The sequence below is a fragment of the Streptopelia decaocto genome (assembly GCF_964273445.1).
Source record: "Streptopelia decaocto genome assembly, chromosome: 3".
In the NCBI taxonomy this organism is placed as follows: Eukaryota; Metazoa; Chordata; class Aves; order Columbiformes; family Columbidae; genus Streptopelia; species Streptopelia decaocto.
The window spans coordinates 83,894,181-83,911,051 of NC_138656.1; the positions used below are offsets into that span (position 1 = coordinate 83,894,181).

At 39.9% G+C, this 16,871-nt stretch overlaps 1 long non-coding RNA gene across 5 annotated transcripts; it reads left to right on the forward strand.

Moving 5' to 3' along the window:
- Positions 1–1,077: 1,077 nt before the first annotated feature.
- LOC309438276 lies at positions 1,078–10,696 on the forward strand. Of its 5 annotated transcripts, XR_014183744.1 has the most exons (8): positions 1,090–1,229; positions 1,970–2,131; positions 2,718–2,773; positions 3,626–3,732; positions 4,291–4,371; positions 5,546–5,575; positions 6,466–6,510; positions 7,161–10,696. It is a non-coding gene; the product is annotated as an uncharacterized lncRNA (long non-coding RNA). The 5 variants fall into 5 exon arrangements; XR_014183742.1 differs by lacking the exon at positions 1,970–2,131 and having other exon boundaries at positions 1,078–1,098; XR_014183745.1 differs by lacking the exon at positions 1,970–2,131 and having other exon boundaries at positions 1,092–1,229.
- Positions 10,697–16,871: the final 6,175 nt, after the last annotated feature.

Consider the following 16,871-nt stretch of genomic DNA (forward strand, 5'->3'; position numbering starts at 1 on the left):
AATTAGAGAGGAAGGAATGTTGAAACATTGAGGCATAGCTATAGAAGGTTAACCAGCTGGAATCACAGAATCACAGGATTGGAAGGGACCTCGAAAGATCATCCAGTCTAATCCCCCTGCCGGAGCAGGAACACCTAGATGAGGTTACACAGGAAGTGGTCCAGGGAGGTTTTGAATGTCTCCAGAGGAGACTCCACAACCTCCCTGGGCAGCCTGTTCCAGTGCTCTGGCACCCTCACTAAGAAGTTTCTTCTCATGTTTAAGTGGAACCTCCTGTGTTCCAGTTTGTACTCATTGCCCCTTGTCCTGTCACTACTTGTCACCAAGAAGAGCCTGGCTTCATCCTCGTGACACTCACCCTTTATATATTTATAAACATTAACGAGGTCATGCTTCAGTCTCCTCTTCTCCAAGCTAGGAACCCTGGGGACCAGTAAAAGAAAAGAGGTAGAAGAATAAAGTTGTCAGTAAAACCCACTTTTTTTAAGTTTGGGAGGTGGAGCTATATGAGGTCCTTGGCTTCACCTGTTAGTTCTGCGTTTTATGCAAAAACCCTGTAAGGCAAAATGTATCACCAGAACCCGTATCAAAAGCCTGACCCGAGCGCTCCTTCCTTCATACCGTCCCAGCACATCACCCCAGTGAGCGAGCGCAGCCACCTCCCGCTTATTCCCCTCCGCCCCTGCGCTCCTGCCAGGCAAGTCCGCAGCAGCCTCCCGCTCAGCACTCCGGGCAGGCCGGGGTGAGGGGTCCGGGCAGGCCGGGAGCGGGTTGGGTCCCGGTGGGTGCGGCGCTGAGCTCTCCCGCCGCCCGGCCGCAGCGGGGCCCTGCGGAGCACACGTCAGCAGCCACGGTCCCGCCGACGTCCCCGCGCACAGGAGCGTCGGGCACGAGCGGGAGCAGCAAGTCACACCCCCCGGCTCTCTGCGCGCTCCCACCAGACAAAGAGACACGGCCCCGCACGACGCCCTCCGCGTACCCGCCCCTCCGCTCGCGGGGAGGGGGGGCGGGGCCAGCCTCGTTCCCGCCCCGCAGCGTACGTATAAAGCTGGCGAGCGCCCCCCCCGCCGCCCCTTTTCCTGCGGAGCGGCGGCGGAGGTGGGCCGGGCGCTAGGGGCTGTTCCCCGAGCAGGACTGCGAGGAGTGCACCTAGGCTTCATTTTTGCGTTTAGCTGTTTGGGGGGCTCGCCCGCAGCGCCACTCGCACAGTGCTTGAAGCGGGTCGGGAGGTGAGGTTTGCACCTTGGAGGCCCGGGCGGGGCGGTGCGAGCACAGCCCAGGCACCAGCCCACCGCGGGGCCGCAGTGTACGGCGCCCCCCCTGGAGCCGCGGCGGCGAGGGGACGGAGGGGCCGACTACGGGCCCCGGCATACCTCGCGTCGCCGCGGCGAGGGAGGCGGGAGCGCGGCCGGGCCGTTTAGCGGCGGAAGCGGTATACCGCGGCGTGGGGCGCTCTGGGAGCGGTAGTTGGCGGCGGCGGGCCGCGTGGGTGGCGGGTCCCATCTTGCCCGGGTGCGGGCGCTGCCTCGCCAGGCGCTGCCCGGCCTGCGCCATTTCGGTGGCGGGGCTGGTCCGGGGGCCTCGGGGCGGGAACCTGCGGGGGCGGGTGAAGGAATGCTGCCCGACAGCAGTCTGGGCGGGAGCCGGCCCTTGCCAGCGCGATGCCGCCTCTCACTTCACTCAGGTGTCGTTTGAATTAGGACTGCTAATGCAGAGGAATAAAGTCGCCGTAAATGTCACCGTGAGAACGCGGTGTTATAGTGAGAGGTTAGGGCGTCTTGAATTGCTTTGTTCATTTGATTCGGAGAGCTCAGCCATGGGCATCATGAAATTGTCCTACAACAGCGGGCTTTTAAAAACTGTTGCTGTAAAATCCACATACCAAGAAAAAAAAAACTGGCTTTGCATGCTTTTTAAAAAATGTGGATCATAAGATTAATGTTTAAACTGTTGATTTTTGTTTTACTAGACAATGAGACAGCAGAAAACACTCACAAACTTCCAGCGGCCATAAGATTATTTTTTTCTCCTCTTCGATGCTAATGTCGTTGAGCCGCAGTGCTTCTGGAAAAAATCGGCAATAAAAATGTAGCTAGGATTCTAGGCTCTAATCTGCAAGGAAAGATTAAAGGTGATTGCATTCATGCAGGAATTTGGGGCCATTCACTCAATGTTAAATTAGCTTGTCTGAACAGTAAAACTCTTGAATCTTTACAAGCCATTAGTAACCCTAGGTTATTGAAGGTAATAAGCAAGTTTAACTTGAGATATTTTGTAGCTTAAATTGTTTTTGTGATCTGAAACAACACATGTTTAATAAGTTATCTTGAATACTTGCTGTGTGGTTTAAACTGAACTGTCTAAACCAATTGAAATCAGTGCTTATACTTAAAAGACTGAAACCTTGAGGTGAGGAATTTTCATTAAAAATCCTTCGGACTGAAGTTTAGTAGTGAGTACATGCAGTTACCTCTACAATGCTTTTTTAATATGGGATTTCAAGTGGATGTAACTGATAAGTCATTTGTTACTTAAAACCAGCTGCATTTCCTTCTTTACTAAAAGACCTGCAAACTTTGGACTTCTATACTTAACATATTATTGCTTCTGAGACTTCAGCGATTGTTGATGATTATTGTCTCTTAATGTGTGTGACAGTGGCCTAGTAATAAGAATCTGCTGATTTAAAGTGATATTTGTTTACTTTTTGGTTTTAGGTGTGATGGAGAGAAAGTTTTCAGTGGAGTCTAATACACTATACAGAAGCCTTAAGGTGAGGGCTCTGGATTTTTTATATTTCATTGCTCTAAAAGTAACACTAAAAGTGGACTTCTACTGCTAATACAAATAATACATGCTTCACTTTCTTCCTTGGTTTACATATTTTTGCCTGTCAAAAGTAGGGACTGTGTTAAGTGCCAGAGGGTGGTTATCTTTTATGGCTACTGAGTGAGACAAAAAGGAACAAGAGTTCTAGTGTGTTGTATTTTTATAGTTGCCATCAGACTGAGTAATGATCTGATGATTTTCTTTTGTGCTCTTCACTGAGTTAAGGTCAGCCTTGATGTCACTTGGTCTTATTATCATTATTTATTTTGCTGTAGCATTTAAATAAACATGAAGACCAACATGATAAAATCACTTGATTAACTTGTGCTAAATTATACTGATTTTGAAGATGGTGCAAGTGAGCTGTCTGACCTTGGGTGTGTATTTGAGTTAATGTCAATCTACATACATGGCTGTATTTGAATGTAATTATTGAGGTACTGATCCTGCAAACTGTATACTTATGGTAGTATTGCATTGGGAATAAATGTATGGCCACTCATATATAAATATTTTTGAAATAAAAGCTTAACTGTTTTGGTTCTTCAGACATAGTGGTGTTTGCAAAAAATCCAAAACCAAATCAGGATAACTTTTTTTTCCTAGTGCATTCACAGTTTGTTTGGCAGATATCAAAGACTGTTCTAGACCAATATTGAATTGTTATACGAAAAAGTGAATTTTTAGCGCTTTGTGATTATGTTTCTGACATAGTAACATGAGCGATTATGCTAGACCCCACAGCAAGAGACATTTTCTACTTTAAAAGATTATTTTTGTTTAATTTCAATTTTAGCCTTTCATGGAAGCACCATCAGAAATACAAGAATACTTGAGACACACAAGTGGAGTTTCCTGAAATCTATATATGTTTTGAATTATCACTTCGGATAAACGAATATGGTAAACAGATCAGCAAAATATATGTATAATCAAATCAGTAGGTGTGGCATTATCTTTAAAATAGAGGTATCATTGTATTTCAGGCATGTTGGACCCAGTCTAGAACTGTGTAGGCCAGACAGTTAAAGAACAGTTTATTTGGGTCACTATTGGAGGAGCTGGTAATTACGTTGATCTGAAACATTCATGCTAAATCTGAAAGAGATTCCCTCAAGCTGGCTTTTAATGTTGAATTTGTGCTTTATCAGGATATTAATATAATAAAGTATTTGGGTGAAGACGACGGGTCATCTAGAGATTTGTTAGTGTAAACAGGCAAATGTGGTTCCAGTTTTTTAATGAAAATATGTATTCGTTTTTTAAGAGTATAGTTGATGTTTTCACCTTTTGGAAATGCTAATAACTTCAGGATCTGTATGCAATTTAATTTGACTCATGTATATAACCAGTGGTTGGGAGGAAGGGGGATTCACAAGAGTAAAACTTGGTTGTTTCTAATGGGCTGTGCTATATTATGCAAGAACATCTTGTAATTTGTCATTTTACTCAAATTTCTAGAATGTCCTGGACAGTTTCTAATAATGGGAACACTGGGTGTCCTGATGAAATATTCTGGCAAGTGTATTACAACAGATAGAGGTAATATTTATTAATTATAAGCGGCTGAATAGTTTTTTATTAATTGTAATGTATTCCCTTTTCAGTACATCTGTGTATGAAAGACACAAAGCTTATTTTGTGGAATATATGAATGTATGAATTGCTTTGCAGTTCCCAGTTACTGATACTTAAGTGGTGAATCATGATGAAATTGCCAAACCTGATATGTTGATGAGAAACTTCATACGGATCTGGCTACTGAGATGAAACCACTTAAATAATTCTTTCCAAAGTCAATTAATCTTTGAGTCATCATCCCAGTTGGTGTTACTTTTATTTCTGTCTGCATGTACAAGCTAGATGCTAGCATGCTCCAGGTTGTGAATCAGGGTGTCGGTGCATTATTTAAGCTCACCTCAGGTCCATGTTGACATGGATATGCTAAAGCTACTGTCTTTAAAGATCAGAGAGAGAAAAGTGTTAGACCCCTATAATTTGAGGTTTCCTGTCTTATAGTGGACAAATAACATTAGCCAGGTATTGAAAGTGCACTGGTAAGGAAGTGTTGCTGGTGTTTGGAAGTGAGTGATGATGTTTGCACTTTCACCCACTTAGCACTCACTCAGATGTAAGCATTTAGGAAAATCGGTGTTAATGATTAAAGGTGAAATTTGGTGGCAAATTGTAAGGAATTCTAATTAGACTAAAGCTGTTTTCACCTCCAGAGCTAAACTAATTCAGAAGGGCTAGGATAACATATTTGCAGTAGGCAAAAAGCATGCTCATGAACACTTACTGTGCATCGTGAGAATTGGTAGTGGTTTCTTCAAGAGCTTCATTCTTACCTAAGTATCTGAATTTCATATTTTTCAATGAAATTAACTTTAACTGCACTGGTTCTTGAGTAGCCACAGGTTGTTTTTATTTAAGAACTTAGAACTTGCCCTTATAGTTTAGATTTTAATTTTCCTGTTTTGCTACACCATCTATAATTTTATTCTGCTCTTTATTAAATAAAAGGCATACTCAAATACCAGCACCTTCTTTTGAAGAACAGACTTTGTCTCAGTATGTGAAGTTCAAGTGTGTGTATTGGTTAGAGAGGTAATATTACAAGAAGGAAGTGGAGTGACTTATGTGGCTGATTTAGAGAAAAGTTGGAAGTAGCAAGCCTTGTTAGTGTAACTAACCAGAGCATTTTATGTCTTTGCAGGGATGCTTGAAGGCTGCTTCTCAATTGAAGGTATGAATTTCAATAAAAATGTTATGATTACTCCCACACCAGGCTTATATGTTAATGCTTAGAACCATTGGTATGTCTGGTCAGTGAAGAAACTATCCCAAACCTGATTGATTGCTCGAAGAAAAACACATGTGAATCTGATTTCTGAGTTTAGACTACTCTGACATGAGAACAGGTGAAGTGTTTGAAGATAGACTTCATACTCTCTACATACCTTGAAACTCAGCAAGACTGGTTTAAATAATGATAATTTTTAAATGACTACTTTAAAAACTGCATTATTGTCCAAGCCCATTTATAAGCAGGAGGTAACATAAACTGTTGTATGACAAATGGCGTATCTGGAGTGTGGTTTGTGTGTAGCTGCATTATGGAAAACAGGGTGAAACACTAAATGATCTATCTCGGCCTTTTTTTGAATTTTCAGTTCTAGTTCAGAGGCAGTCTCAATTTTCTTGTTGCTTGCAGGAGAATCTATATAGAAAAATGTGGTCTGGGTGGAGTTTTTATTTAATACTTACTTGTTGGTGTATTTTAGCTTCTGGAGATATTAATGTTTTGATAGAAGCTGAGAACCAGATATGAGCTAATTTTTCAGAAATGAACTTTTTTTATTCTGATAGCAGGGGAATGATACTTGATTGGTTAGTCACCTATCATAGTTCATATCCTAGTTGAGCAATAGCTGGGCAAGAAAAGCAAAATAAAACTTACGGTGGCATGACTAGACTTCTAAGTTTCACAGAACTTATGGAGTACCAATACTAACACAACACATGTCTAATAATGCAGTGTAATCTGTATGAGAGACTAAATAGATGACAAGTTGTTTTTTGAGTGGTAGAAGAAAATATTTCTAAACTAACAAATGTCTTTTTTTTTCATGACAGGAGAGTGGTCAAAAATGTAGGAACAAATGCTTTTAGCTTATTTAGGTACGTAATTGAAAAGCTTCTAAACATTTCCTCATTTTAAGTCTAAAGTAACTCTGCTTACAGTTTGGGATTCTTTTTTTTTTTTGTATTATGACAGTTCTTAATACAATAATTGATCAGTTGATGTGGTAAGTTGGCATAGTAGAGTAATTCTGTACATAGAATTTCAGAACCCTTGTTCCCAAGGCACAGTGTGTGCTCATAGCTGTGACTAACCTTGGTTAGCTTTCAAACCTACATGCAATTTTTAAATAAGTGTACATTCTTGTTGAAATCTGTCAAAGGACTAGAGAATGTTAAATTTTTGTATTGTAATCAGAAATACTACAGAAACAGTAGATTTCCTATTAAATTTACATTTTTTTGTATTACTTTTGTCTCATCTGTGATGATCCTATCCCGAACCTGAACTTCTTGTTGAAAAATTTAATACGGATCCGGAATCTGAGACGAGACCAAAAGATTTTATTTAAACTTTTCTGAAAGTGTTTTAATATCTAGGGAGTTTTAGTGTGGTGGTTTGGGGTTTTGTTTTGTTTTTATAGAAATGGTAACACCTTAATGTATAGAGAGTGTTTTGTGCTTGTTTTCAAATTGAAATTTCTCCCTCAAATGAACAGTTTTACTTAGACCTTGTTCTCTTTTTCCAGTGATGAGTTGGAACACTTTGTCAGTGCTGCCTGACAAGCGTGGATGATCTGTAACTGGAAGGAAGTGTAATACATGAAGAGTTTCTGTGGCTTGGAGTGGGATGTGGTGCTTTTGTAAAGTCTGCTGAAACAGCTGCTGCAATTTGTTTAGTGGATAGTGTTTTCAGAAACTGTATGTGAACCAAAAATCACTGTCTCTGCATATTTAAAATAGCACTTTTCCCAAAACATTGTGCTGAAGGATAGCAGCAGCAGTATTAGGGAAATGAGTGTTAAGCTTCAACACATGGAAAAACCCCTGAGAGTATTCAACCTTTTAAAATATCATAAGGGTATGCAGACTTGCTGGCACTGAAGATCTGTAATAACTCAAAACAATGGAGACAGGGAGAGAAAGCAAAATGGGTACACAAACTGAAACGGAGGCTGCTTTTTAAGGGTGGTGTCATCCAGGAGATAGGAGGAACTAGATGAGGTGATGGTGATATAGAAGCATAAATGTGAAACACCTGTGAGAAAGAAATTTGTGTCATGAGAGTAGTGGTTACAGAAAAGGCAAGGGCTAAAGCTTGCATTGCTGTCTCTACCTAGTGAGGGAGGGAGGAACTGGGTTATTATGCTCTGCCATTTTAGCATGAAAAGGCCAATATCGCAACAGTGGAACTGCCCTTGAAGGAATGCACTGATAATGTTACCTGCTTGCTGCTTGGAGAAGTCAGTGGTGGGGAGAAAGGAGTACAACACACATTAGAACTGCATTGAGCAGTCACTTGAAAACTGGTGGTGCTGTATCACAGTAACAAATTTGCTGTATTAAGCAAATTGGCATTCTTCCATGGAGGAATGAGTAATCATAAAAAGTATCCATCTGACTGCTAAAATGTACGCTAAAGGGTCTGACCCAGGTCCAGGAGTGTATTTGCTCACTGAGCATCTCCTGTGCTTTGGTTATTACCAGCTACTTTGGCTAAAGGCAGCTCCCTTTTCAGCCAGCAGCTGTGTAAATCAGTCTATTGTGTATCAGAATCTGCAGAAACGTACTACAGAGCAACTTTACCTTCATTGCTTTCAACAGGATTTATTTCTGTTAACAAATGTTACTGACAAAGGGTAGTTATTTCCATGTGCCATGTTTTGTACATGCCCTTTCTTGAATAAAGATGAGGATGTGAAAAAACAGCTGTTGTGCATTGGGTCTGTAGTTGCACCACAGTGTTCCTTGATTGCCTTTGTAGCTCTTGTAAAGTACAAGCTATGTGGCCTTGTTACACTGGTGGGTACAGCATGTACTGGACATGTGATATTCCACATTCTGCTCAAGTGACACGTGGACAACAAACTGTGTTAGTGATTGTGCGTTTCAGAAGTGAGAAGGGACCTGTCTCTTTTGCCCACTGCAGTTTTTCCCGTTAAAAGCCTGGGAGCTGTTGGCAGCATCTAATGTAGCTACTTGGATGGTAAGTCAAAAAGTTGCCAGTCCTAGCTAGGTCAGTCTCTTCTGGAGGAAAAAAGATGTTAGAGACCAGAGAAATGGGTAATGTAGCACCAGTACCTTGTGAGTGCTTTAAGATACTCAAAAGGATCTAGTTATGAATTGCATTACAGAGTCAGAAGAGTATGTTTGTGGCATGTGTTTTGGAGTGTAAAGGTACCATCTCTGTCTTTTGAGTTGACTATGGAATACAGAAGCTTTTGAGGAGATACTGCCATGTGTAGGTCCAGTAAAATCAGTGAGAATGTGTTACTCTGAAGTCTGGGATCAAATAAAAGATTAGAGATAAAATTTCAGCATGGCACTTAAGATACCCAGACTACTTGCCATTAATTTTGTGTGTTCTAAAACATTTCTTGGGGATGGTTTATGATCTAGGATTGACAGTATTAGATAAAGGATGCCAGAGAATCATGTCATGTTGCTTATCAGGTGGTGGAGGCCTGTCTTCAGGAGCAGTGTTTAGTTATGAAAAATGCATACCTCTCACTTGATGTAGAAGAGTGTAGCTGTGGCTAGTGATAAGGCATTTTGGTTGTTTAGCTGCAAACATTTCTATATGAATGTTCCTGTGCTTTAAAGCTGCAGAAGATAGGTAGCAAATGAAAAATGTGTATTAGTAGTATAGAAATTCTGATGTTTACAAAAATGAGTAAATGTTTTAACCATCACATATTGTAGAGGCTTTGGAATACAGGACTAGTGAAAATGGTGTAGGAAGATCATTTTTGTAACATTTTAAGATGGAAAGAATAATACTTGTAATGGCTTTTTTGCTTGTTGAAAGGGGGGATAATGTGTTTGCAAACCACTTGTGAATTTACTTCTGGTATGTTTCTTGAGTCTGATAAGATGTTTTATATAAGTGATCAAGATAAGGAGCTGTAGTTGAGAAGAGTTATTGTGTGACAAGTTGGAAACACATTGCATGAGATTTCTCTGTGCAATAAAGTACTTCATTAAGCTTGAGTTTAACAAAATCGCTTGCTAGATTTAAAGCTTTGATTTAAGATTGTGCAGTAAAGAGCAGGAAAGCACTTTGCTTTTTTGTCTTTGAATAGTCTGGTGAAATCCTGCACTAACCATCATTAGTGTTCAACTTCGTGTCATATGGGTATTGGGATGTGGTCCAAGAAATCAGTGGTTAGACTTTCTTCTGGATACTACTAGCATGGTCTTAGTAACTGGGTAAAAAACAGAGTGCTTTTTTTTTTTTTTTGAGTTAGATGGGTGGTATACTTATAAACAAGAGGAGTACTTTGCAACCACACAGAAGAACAGCTCTGTTTAGATGCTTTGCTGCCAAGTAATGAGGTCTGCTGAAGAACTCGTCTTGCCAGTGGAGACTGTAAATGCATAAAAAGTTGCAAGTGAGCGAAACTAGGCTAGTGGTGGTTATCTCGCCACAGCCCCACTGCTATGGGACTGTATTTGCTGGTGTGACGCCTGCTTGAAGTAACAGATCCTCGTGAACAGAAATCTGCATACTGTCAGGCTAACAGCCTGCAGACAAGTGTGCTGCCTTGACTGTGCTTCTGTCATGCGCCAGCTTCAGTGGGGTTACTGCCTTCTGGTGCTGGCAAGCTATTTATTGTATAAATACATCATATGAAGCTTGGATATTAGTTTTGCCAATTAAAAATGGGTTATTAAATAACAGTAGAGAAGGAGCCTCCTTAAGGCAGTCAAGCATGGACACAGCAGAATGAACAAAGTGTTAGACTTGGCCCAGGGAAAGGTATTCTCTATATTGGAGGGTACTTAACCATGACTTGAGGTCAGTAGTTTTTTGGCATACCTCCTCCCACAATTTTGAGGACAGAATTTGAGTTCTAATCAGAGTATGAATTTAACATCAATGTTAATTTCAGGTGAGTGGAGCACAGATGGAGGCCTTGGTATGCTGTGTAAATGTATGTGTACAATGATTTACATCTTCTATTGTTACTAGAACTGGTATTGCAAGTATTTTTGCTTCTCTGCCCTTGTCTGTTTCCCTTGGATGATATAAACTGGAAAAGTAAAATTAAAATGATGAACTCCATTTTCTTTCAAACATCATGTGTTCTTTTTAGTTGATAGTCCAGTTGAGCTATCAGAGCTATGAAGACAGGACTTCTCTGCCATTGTCTCAAACTTCCTGCAGGCTCCAGAGGACAAAGTGGTGTTTGATGCTCAGAAGAATGGCTGTATTGAGTGGGACAAAGTCTGCCTTGCTCAGTATTCTGTCTGAGGATGACCAGTGTAAGGAACAGCAGAAGTATAGAGAGCCTTTCTAGCAGTTTGCTTGGGAACTTCCTGAGGAGACTTTCACTTGTATTTGAATAATACTTGGCAATTATGACCTATCTCCATTTAAAGAGATGTGAAACATAAATGTTATGTGGGCTGTAAAATATACAAAATAGTGTGCATGTTAGTAACTGAAGGGATGGGGAGGGCTTAGGAGGGGGCTGAAGTGAAAGCTTTTTTTTTCCTCTTTGAAGCCAATGTTGCTTTCAACTCTCACATTAATGAAAACAGTGTTAAGTGGAGTCCAGTTAAGGCTACAGTGCTAGGCTGGTTTGTACTGTGTAACTGAGCTATGTTGAAGGTGAAAATCTGAAGTACCTGAGCTATGCTTCATACTTCAGGCTTCTCAGCAGACCAATACTGCTACTTTTTCCCTGTGACTGGAGTTCTCAGTAACTGAAAGAACATTGTCCCAGCAATGGCAGTACTGGTTTTATGGTTGCAGGTGAAGAATGATTAAAATCTATCCTAAAATAAAGTTGAGTCATTATTTTATATTTGTGGAAAGAAACTAGAAAAAGATGGACTGAAGTAAAGCAAACGCTTAGATCTTATTTTGAAACTGGTAAGTTGATTGAAAAGTAAAGGTTGTATTTTAAAATAAGATCATTGAAGAAGAATATACAGCTACCAGTAAGTTGGTGTACTTCATGTTAGCTTCACAAAATAAGAAATAATTTGCCCTAGCCTTAGTTATTTTGGTTGTTTTTTTCTTTTTTTTTTTTTTACAGTCAGAATGGTGAGAGTTGCAGATACTACAGAGTATTGAGAAAAACATGTGAAGACTTAAACTCTAAGTGTGTTAACATTGTTTAGTAGTTAGGCCATTTTCTGCATCAGAAAACCAAGCAAACTGTTTCACTGTTTTAGTTTGATTTCTTGCACTCCTTCAGAAAAGTGCAATATTGAAACACAGCTGAGTACCAGTTCTTAATATCAGGTGGACTTCACAAGTTAAACAGTATGTTTAATCATTCCCCAGTGTATCTTTGAATGAAAGTTTTCTGAAAATAGTTGGATTGTGTAGTTTCTGGTTCTGAAATTTTGTTAAGTTACCTATTTGCTATTTCAAACAAAAAAGCTTTAGTCTGTGGAGATTAATGCTCCCCGCTCTTCCTGTTTTACAGATTATAAACCACATATAAGTTTAACGGCAGGAACAGGAGTTACCTTCAGAACATCTTAAAATATTATTTTATAACAAATGCTATCACAGTGCTGACAAAGTTCCCCCCCAAAAAGCTTTGTGGTGGGAAACAGTGTCTGGGTTTTTCAAAACATGTTTTTGAAGAAGTACTCTTGTAGTTGCCAGAATTGGCTTGTCTTCATTTACATGTACTTGAACCTAACAGGTTATGTTGCTAGTAAAATCCTGTTCAGCCTAGTTTCTGCTAATTTGATACACAGGCTTCAAGGCTGCTTGAAAATGGCATGCTTTTTTCTGTGTAAGGGGATATTTATATGTTGACCCTTTGACAGGGTCGACTGCAAGGTGTTTTGCTGTGGTTTTGCCTATTTTTAACTGCTATGACAAAAAGACTGGAAATAGCATGAATACTCTCTCCTGGGAGTTTCATGTAGCTTTTTTTTATTAGAAAAGCAAGACAACAATCGTGTCAACTGCAAGAGACATTTTCTTTAGAAGTGCAGCACTATTATGAGCCATGCTGGATATAGGGAAGTCCAAAGTTTTTTAGCTTACAAATATGAAGAAAGATGGTCACAAGTTCCATAGATTTGGAGAGACATGGTGGGACCTTAGCTGTTTTTGTGAGGATCTGAAATGACCAAGAACTGAAGACCAGTGCTACTGCCTGATAAAATGGCAAGAAGAGAAGCATCCTTTTAGATGTTCTCCCCCTATTCCTCAGGGTATCCTTCTTCAAGAACACTTGAACTCTTGTAGTTCTCTGAATGTGGCAGCATATGGTCCCTATGACTTACTGTAAAGAGGGCAGACAGTCCTGGAAGGAATGGGGAGCCTTTGCATGTAAGACTAGTAATCGGGGTATCTGGATATTAGACTTCTTAAGTGTGAATCAAGTCTTAGAATATTGGAAGAGTAAAGAGTCAAAATACTTGCTGAACAGAAGGCCTTCCATCAAAGAAATCAAAAAGTTGTTGAGAATTGTTTTTTGCTCAATTCACACTACTATGTCTTCTGGAGTGACACCAACCTAATTTCCTGTGCTCAGAAATTAAATGCCCTGTAGTGCTGCCAGCCTCTGGCCTCAGGGCAGCAGTTCTGAGGCTGTGACATACTGTGGGTGATGTCACACTTTGGCCCTTTTCATTTCAAATTTTAAGTTCCTCTATCACAGTTATGCAGAGGGTCTTATGAGCACTATGTTATCAGTGAGCTGTGGTGTAAGGACCATTGTCTTAATGATGGCCACTACCTGACTGTGCTGGCTTTCAAAGGAAAAAGCCATGCGGCTTCTGTTTTGGGTTGAAACTTTATAGGCAACCATCTGGTCACTGTCATGATCCTGTGTTGTGTTGTATCCTCACCTAACTGTAAGGGAAGAAAATGCTCTACCATGAAGAGGTATTTTGTTGTTCTGAAGTGGTGCTTCCGGAGATGTTTTGCCTCTTGATCTTACCTGCTGCTTTTCCCTAAAGGCTAGTTTTGGGTTTTCAGTTGTGATTTTTCCACTGAAACATGACCAGGAAATTTTAAAGTAGTGTTTCAACTAGGAAAACACTTTCCAATTTACACAAGGCACATGTGTGTTTGTTTTTTCCTGATGTTATAAATGCTATAGATAGTTAGATTACCTACAGTAGCTTGGGCTATCTTCCAGCATGACCTTTCTTTAGGCCAAGCTTGGGACATTGTTGTCCAAAACTATTGTGTATCCTTAGCTCCAATCCTCCTGTTCTCAAGATCCTATTCTTTCTCTACTGTAATAGTCCTGTGTTGCTTTCCCCAGAAGAGTTATGCATTAAGCATCCTGAGAATCAAGGCAAAAATACAAAATCACTAAGGACATATATATATGTTTTCTGTATTAATCCCAGAAGGGCTATAAGAGCAATTGTATATGAAACTTCAAGAAAGGGAAGAAAAATGTCTCTGGGAAATTTCTCCAAGTCTGGCACTCAAGGAGATAATAAAATTTAAACACCTGTTGAGTTGTAAAAACAAGACCAGTTCCTGTAACTGATGTGATTTGACAGCTGTGATTTGCTCTTCAGAAATTGGAAAGAATCACTGATTAGCTAAATTGCAAATCTATCAGGAATGACAGCTAGCTGAGATCCAGGTTGTTTCAGATGTGGAAGGGAAATATTTTCTTCCCCTCTTCTGTGTTGATACTGGGCTCTCTGCATTGGAAAGTTCCAGGCAATAAAGTCAGAGTGAGAAAAAGGTAGAAGGTGAGTATTTTTTTAAGTAAGAATTTTTCCTACTCACAATTAATACAATAGGCTAAAAATCAACTCTGTGTCTTTGTGTAGTATTCTCAGAAGAACCATAATGATTTTTCTTGTTTGGAAATATCTGCAGAAATAGGCTCTGTTGAACTTGCTTTTCTCTCCTTTACTATTTTGAAAGCTGGGTAAGAAACAGGCATCTCAAATTCATTAAAAAGGCGGAAAAGAACTTATGTGAAGAAGATAGTCTTTTCTATAGCAACAAAAAGAAGTATCAGCAGAATTGGCATCTGGACCTGGAAGCAAACATTCTGAGCTTCTGGTAGAGCTTCCAATAGAAGAATTATGAAGAGGCTTTAAAAAATTCCTGGGTTGTCTTTATTTCATATATAGTCTAATCCTGCCTCTGAAATTTGGTGATATAAATAATAGTGAAAATGTTCTGTCTTGGGCCAAGCTACAGAAAGTTATACAGGAGATATTTGCTTTCTGTGGTTGGCTAGAGTCTCCCCTTTCTACTGGGATTTAACCTCAATATGAACTTTGTAGTCTTTGCTAGGGAGCATAGACTGATATAGCTTGCTAAGAAATCTGACTAGCAATTGGGGAATCAAGAACAGCCTGAGAGGAAATGCTAATGTGTTATCTGCACTATTGCCATCAGCCTGAGGGCGGAAGAACCCATCACCTCACTGAGCAGGTGAACTGCTAAGCTGGGAATGTATCATGTTTGTTTTTGAAAGATATTTGCATTGTGTGTGCATAGTTTACAGAAGTTTATACCTTAATAGCACTCCATTCTCATTCCTGGTTCTATGTTTTTTTTTTTTTCCCCACTAGAGGAGTTCATAAGACTTTCAGACTAAAAGATTCTCTGCATGTTTCTTACCTCCTCTTTTGGCCACAGAAGACCTGTATCAATACTGTTGATCTGAAGTTAGTTAACATGCATCAAATTTACTAACCAGGACTGATCTTCTAATAGAATTTATAGGGGTTAAAATATGTGTTAGCACTAAATTACAAACATTTGCCTTTTAGTATACGTAAGATCTCTTGAGTAAGATTTAATTTTGTAATTTTTCTTGGCAGAGGCATAAGCTATTGCTGTGGATATGGCTGTAAAATCTAAAAGCACCCAAACTGGAAGTGTCTGAAAGAGTTTAGAAACTCCTGCAGTTAACTGTCATCAGTGATTTTTAATGATTTTTTTTTTTTTTTTTAATGGATGTGCTCTTGTCTATACTGATTCGGTGGGAACTAAGAATTGATGTATTGGCAGTAAAAAAAAAAAGTATATTCTCACACAGTTGCCTTGAGTCCTCTTATTGCTCTAAACATGTCTCCAAACATTGCTGTCCATTGGTATGTAACTCCAACTGGAGAACACAAGAGCTACTAGAAGTGTTTTGGTTAATTTAAATGTGGCACCGATAAACAAGTTCACAGGTTGATCAGCCATGTATTTAGTCATAAACTGATAAAAAGCTTTTTTTTTTTTTAAATGACCCTGATAGATTTCAGTTTTCAAAATGAAACTTCCCTGTAATTGTTCTTAGTTGCTGCTACATTTAAGATCTAAACTTCAAAAAAGAAAAACCAACCTTGTATACTTTTACAGGATGAAAGATATACTTCTAAGTTTATTTTCTGAAAGCAGATTGAAAGCGTAACATTCTTCATATGTCTCCTGCAGATCACAGAATAGCAACTTCTTTTTTCTAGTGCCCAGTTGCTAGGTAAAATTAAAACTTTGCTTCCCTAAAGAATTATTGCTTCTAGCGGCATAATGCAGCTGTATTAGTTGTACCATATTAAATTACAAATTTGTCCATGTTTGAGAACAGGTTATATTGCCTACACTGCCCTGTGCAAAATAGTGAAGCGAGACCTGGCTGCTGCTACACAAACTGGAAAGGCTAAACTTACATGCATGTGCTTAAGATCTAATTCTAGCAGATCTCAAGGCCCATATGAAAGTATGGAGTGTATCTACCAAAAGAAGACTATTGAAGAGCAGCTAGCAGCAAGCAGAGCCTGAGGTATTGGTAGTAATAGTTCCTCATCCTTGTGCTCTAGTGTGGAGTTTGTGCTGTAAATGAGAACTCAGTGTGGCATACTCTGGGCATCTTTTAAAAAAATTGAAAAATGGAGTCATATAGAAAAGGTTTTACTGTCTGCTCTTGGGATCTGCAGAAATGCTGCATTTATATAGTGACTTCTGCATTGTACCTGGCAGGGATTGTAAAGTATGTGTGCAGGGAAGATTGTTCTATTTTCACAAGGACCTTGAAGACACAAGGTTATTTGGGTTCATCCATGCTTGAAAGGATTTGTAGGTTGTTTGGTTACATATCAAGGAGTTTGGAACACTTATCCTGAAAGCTCTGTACTGCAGCTGCTGCACCAGGCACTTTCCACTCTGAGTAATCAGCAACGTCATTACTAGTCAACTAAATAGGTCTGGGACATGGGCCCTGTCACTGGCAACTGGTCATCCGTGCTCTTAAGGGTTAATAGTCTCTGACAACTGGTGCCTGGGCCAGTCTCAC